Source organism: Drosophila arizonae, chromosome 3 (assembly GCF_054131065.1).
Source record: "Drosophila arizonae isolate 15081-1271.41 chromosome 3, UAZ_ARI_1.0, whole genome shotgun sequence".
Classification (NCBI taxonomy): Eukaryota; Metazoa; Arthropoda; class Insecta; order Diptera; family Drosophilidae; genus Drosophila; species Drosophila arizonae.
In genome coordinates this window covers 31,418,430-31,424,329 of record NC_142923.1, presented here as the reverse complement: position 1 = coordinate 31,424,329, position 5,900 = coordinate 31,418,430, and positions in this window count along the sequence as shown.

The following is a 5,900-nucleotide window of genomic DNA, read 5'->3' as shown; positions in this document are numbered from 1 at the left end:
ACAAGGCGGAGCGAATCGGAATAAAGCAGGGTGAAGCGGGAAGTATTCAAGAAGTGGGGAGGTAAGGTAAAGAGAACGAGGCAGAACGTAGCAAGTGTAAAGTGAAGAGAGATGAAACAAGTAGGAAATGAAGAAGGGCAAGATTCGATAATGAAGGTGGAGTGAAGCAACGAAGAAAAATAAGTAAGGGTAGCGAAAGAAAGTGATCAAGGGAAGTGAAAGTAAGGTGATGAAGATGAAATAAAGCAAGTTAAACCAACGGAAGACCAATTAAAGCGTACAAAAAGAAGCGAAAAGGGAATGAAACGGGTTTCTGAGCGAAACAAAGAGAATGTAATTGAAAGCAAATAAAGAAATGCGAAGGGAAGATGATATAAAGTCATATAAACGAACATAAATGAATTAAAAGCGAATAAAGAGAAGCGGAAAGGAACGAAAAGGGTAAAAAAAAAATATATACATATATATAAAACGAATGTAAATAAAAAAATAAAAAAAAATAAATAAATTAATAAATTAATTAAATTAAAAAAGAGAATTAAAAAAAGAGAGAAGAAGAAAACAAAAAGCACTAAAATAAGAACGCAAAAAAAAAATTTAAAAGAGAAAAGAAAAGGAAATAAATAAAAAAAAAAAAAAAAAAAAAAAAAACAAGTAAGAAAGCTGCTCGACTACGAGATCCCCTGAACCCTTGGAGCAATAGATATTTCAATAATTTTTCGTGTCTTTCAGCTCACACAAGAAACACGCACACACACACGCACGTACGCACACACAGGCATACATACACACACACGCATACAGACACAAACGCATACACACTCACATACACACCCACATACATACACATACACATACACATACACATACACACACAAGCACCCACGCATAAACACGCATGGGCTGCAGTGTGCGCTTACTATGGGAACTTAATTGTTTAATAACTTTTTTTATGGACGTACGATCGTCATGAAACTTTCAGATTATGATTCTAACATGGAAATGCATGTAATTGCCAAAGCACAAGTCTCTAGTATTTGAAATACGCTTTTTACGAAAATGAGGGTGACGGGGTGAATTTAAGGGTGGGGGGTAAATTTTAACAAAAACCGAAATTGTATAAATTTCATATAAGCATACATTAATAATTTGGAAACTCTAGCAATAAAGGTGTAGAAGATATAATTTTATAACTGGGTTTTTTATCGATAAAAAAAGATCGGGATGAGTTATCGATTTTTAATGATAAACTTGATATGCGCGCTGTAATTACGGACATTTAAAAAAAAATTTGAAGTCTCTAGCTCTTATATCTTCTGAAATCGACGCGTTCATACATACGGACAGACGGACAGACGGACGGACGGACAGACGGACAGACAGACGGACAGGGCCAAATCAACTCAGCTCGTCGCCCTGATCAAGAATATATATACTTTGTGGGGTCTGCCACGCCTCCTTCTGCCTGTTACATACATTTCAACAAAACCATTATACCCTGATTTCCCATTGAAAATGGGTTCAGGGTATAAAAAGAATAAGATCAAATGCGAGAAGGTAAAACAAGATGATGTCGAATAAGATTAAATGCGAGAAAGCATATAATGACAAATTGATTAAGATGAAATCAAGAAAAGTAAAATAAAGAGAAATAGAATAAGATAAACAAGAGGAAAATGGAAGGAGAGGGTTACGAAGAAACGGGTAAAGACAAAAGGAAAATAGAGAGATCACGAGAATGAAGGAAAAGGGTATGATAAATTAGATTTGGTGAATAAGGGTAGATTAATCGGAACGGAGCGGAACCAGAGAAGTTATTTGGATACGAAGATGAAGGGAGGAGAATGCCACAATTTCGCTTTGGGTGGCGCGGCACCGAAGACTAGTCATCGGCTGCACGCACCCTCGGTAGCGCCGGAGAGGTACCCGCCCTGGGTCATCGCTGAGCAAGTACGGAAATGGGGTATGGAGTATGACGGCCGATCCGATCCGTTGGAGTTCGTGGAGATGTTGGAGGAACGAGCGATTATTTACGGCATCGAGTTGGATCGTATACCACGAGCGATGAGTGTGGTATTCGTAGGCAAGGCGGAGAAATGGTTCTTGACCAGCGGACTGAGGGACTCGTCGTGGACAGATTTCAGAAGAGAATTCTTGGACTTTTTCCTCCCTCCCCAGTACCTCGAACGCTTAGAAGACTACATAAGGGCACGCCATCAAAGAGAGGGAGAGAGAGGGACTACCTGATTGAACTCAGGCTGTTGATGCGTCGGGCGAAATACAGCGCGGCGCAGGAGCTGTACAGAGCTTACGAGAACGCTGCTCCAGACTACCGGCTATACGTAAGGCGTCACGACTTCGCCACCCTGACGCAGCTTACGCAGATGGCGGCGGAATACGAAAAGGTGCATGGGCAGCGGAGAGAGCGGGAAGAGAGGATTGCGGCGAAGATTGCCTGGTCGGGGCCGGTGGAGGGCAGGCAAGGCAACCCGTTCGGCACAGAGGCACAGTACTTCTGGCTTGAAGGGCAGGCCGCGGATCATGTAGCGACGTCGCCAGAGGCAACGCGACGCGCGAGTGAACGGCTGTCAACGTTGCGGACGACGAGACAGGAGCGCAGAGGGACGTTGCAATCAGAGCAACGCGGGAAGCAGACTGAGGCACCCTGCACAAGAGCGGGGTGGCGCCACCTAGACAGCGAGGACAAGATGAGGAGTCCCCTTACGGTGGAGGAGGGGAGGACGATGAGGATGCAAGAGGAGGTGAACGGAAAGACGTCCCTGATACGCGGGCATTGGGTGTCGATAGAGAGCGATTGGTCTGGATATCCGGAATCGCTTGCTCGATCAAGGATTCGCGGACAGGGACGGAAGAGAGGCCCCGAGGCACCGTGTGGTTCCCCGACGCAAAAGGGGGGCGCGGCGTCGGCGGGCGGAGGATTGCCGGTCGATGGGCAGGGCACGTCAAAGAGTGGCGGGCCACCTTCCCAGTCGATCAAGAGAGGAAGGAAGAACTCAGGAAGTGTCCTCAGCTAACGAGGACGAAGGATCTGGAGGAAGAGCCGGGGGAGTGGCCCCCAGAAGTTAAGTTGGCAGGATTGGAGGCGGAGGACGTAGGCAAAATTCGGAGTAGCCAGTCACCGGGGTGTTCAATAGGCCAAGAAGAGGATGAGGAGAATACGGAGTCTTCCCCTGACGGCGCAGGGTGGCCGGAGGACCTGGAGGACGAGTTGAAGGAGTTCCTGGAAGCAGGTTTGGCGCTTTTCGAGGGGCTCGACGGAGTCTCAAATATCGCCGAGCATAGCATAAGGATGCGGGATGATAAGCCTCTTATGCAAAGGTATTATCCCAAGAATCCGGCTATGAGGAAGGTGATTGACGAACAGGTAGACGAACTGATTCGAGCTGGAGCCATCGAGCCGTCGCGTAGTCCGCGTAGATTGGCGAATGTGTGTGGACTACAGACAGCTAAATGCACACTCAATTCCGGACGCCTACCCCGTTCCACGGATCAATCACATCCTCGAGAGGCTGAAGCACGCAAGATACATATCCACCTTGGATTTGAAGAGCGGATACTGGCAGATCCCCATGGCGGCGGATAGCAGGGAATGCACGGCATTCACGGTGCCAGGGAGAGGGTTATTTCAATGGCGAGTGATGCCATTCGGCTTACATTCAGCGGGCGCTACGTTCCAGAGAGCGCTGGACACAGTAATAGGACCGGACATGGAGCCGCACGCTTTTGCATATTTAGATATCATCGTGGTGATGCCATTCGGCTTACATTCAGCGGGCGCTACGTTCCAGAGAGCGCTGGACACAGTAATAGGACCGGACATGGAGCCGCACGCTTTTGCATATTTAGATAACATCGTGGTGATCGGTGCCACGAAAGCGCAGCATGTGGAGAACTTGAGGGAGGTCTTCCGCCGGTTGAGGAAAGCCAACCTTCGAATAAACCGGAAGAAATGTAGTTTCTTCAGGAAAAGGTTGGTCTATCTCGGACATGTCATCAGTGAAGAAGGTATATGCACGGATCCCGCAAAGGTCGAGGCGATCCGCCGTTTTCCGGCACCCTCGACCCTCAAGGAGTTACGACAGTGTTTGGGAATGGCGTCGTGGTACAGGCGGTCTGTGCCGAACTTTGCGTCGATGGTGGAACCGATGACAAGACTCCTCAAGAAGGGCCAGAAATGGGAATGGAGCGACGAGCAGGAGGAATCATTGAAGAAACTCAAAGAAAGTCTCACGACCGCGCCAGTGTTGGCGTGTCCCGACTTTTCGGCGAGGTTCGTGCTGCATCCCCGGACGTCACTGGAGCATCGGGCCGTGTTGGAGCCACCCGACGGAGGCGACGAGATAGCTTCGCCGAATCCCAAACCAAGTGGCAAAAGCTGGACGATTCGTTGTCGAGGGTTGGCAGTCGGACAAGGCGTCCCGGTCAAGCACGGAGTATAACACAGAACGGGAGGCGTTCCCATCCATCCCGCGGAATTGGACGGTGCGTCGGGATGGCACGGATTTGGCGGAGGAGGTTGTGTAGCTAGTGAAGAGGGAAGCTGACGCCTGCAGTCGACGACAACGCCGCACGCGCTTCAAAGTGTCGTCGGAGAACGGCGTGTATAATGTCACGGTGGCGGCCACAGGAGCCGTGGTCGTCTCCTTGTTAAGTAAGGGGGGGTGTGAGGCGGCTCGCCAATCACCGCCTCGCAAGATTTTTGTAGCAAATGAAAATTGAGTTTTAGTTGTATTGTTTAGTATTAAGTTAATATTGAATTTGATTTTTAGTGGTATTGTTTAGTGTTAAGTTGATATTGAATTTCAATTTTAGTTGAGTTGTTTAGTATTATTAGTATTATTATTGTTTAGTATTATTATGCATTATTGAATGACTTGAATTGTATTGTTTAGCATTTAGCTCATATTGAATTTGATTTTTTGTTGAATTGTTTAGTATTATTGGTATTGTTAGCATTATTATTGTTTTGTATTATTAGGCATTATGGAATGGCCATTTAAATTTACGTTTGAAAATGCCGCCCAAAGCGCTGGTGAGTTATCGGCGATCGGCGGCACAACCCTGCGCGGAGAGTTGCGTCGCCGATGCCGAGCGCTTTGGGCAAGGGTAGAAAGAAAAGCGAGAGTGAGTCGGGATCGAGCAGCGGAAGCCGCCGGTCGGTTGAAAAGGTCAAGAATGAATTGTGAGAGTTATTTTTAAGTGCGATTAAACTAAGTGAAGAACGAAAATAAAGCGGCTCAGTGAAAGAGATAAGACGAAGAAGAATTTCAATTAGGAGAGGCGGCGGCGGTTAAGCAGAGGATCACAGAGTTTACATTAAGGGAGGCGGCGACGGGTAAGCAGAGGATCGGACGAAGCGAGCGGTGCACGTGAGTGGCGGTTATCATAGTGAGTTTTCCCCCCCTCTTTCCCTTTTCCCGGTCAATATCACTAACATCCCCCCCCTGGTGTCTCACGATTCAAATAAATTTCTTGTGAGTACACCCTGGGCAGACTGAGTCTGTCCCCGGCTTAAATTTACTACCTTACATTATTAAGATATCAGTTCCTAGAAATGTTCAGGGGATCTTGTAGTTGAGGAGTCTCGACCAAAGCTTTCCTACTTGTTTAGGATGTTGAAACAAGTAGATTTGAAGAATGCATTTAATATCCTAGCAATCAAGGCAAAATCTGTATACTTCACACTCCAGAAGGTGTATTTATGTATATAATAGTCCATTTAAGATTTTATGAACGACTTATTTATATACATAATATCTATAAATAACTATTGAATATGGGGAGACCGACATATTATTTACACAAATTAACGGATTATGCTACATTTATAGTTGGCAACCAACACACAGCAGCAAAAATTCGTTAGCAAATATGAAAAA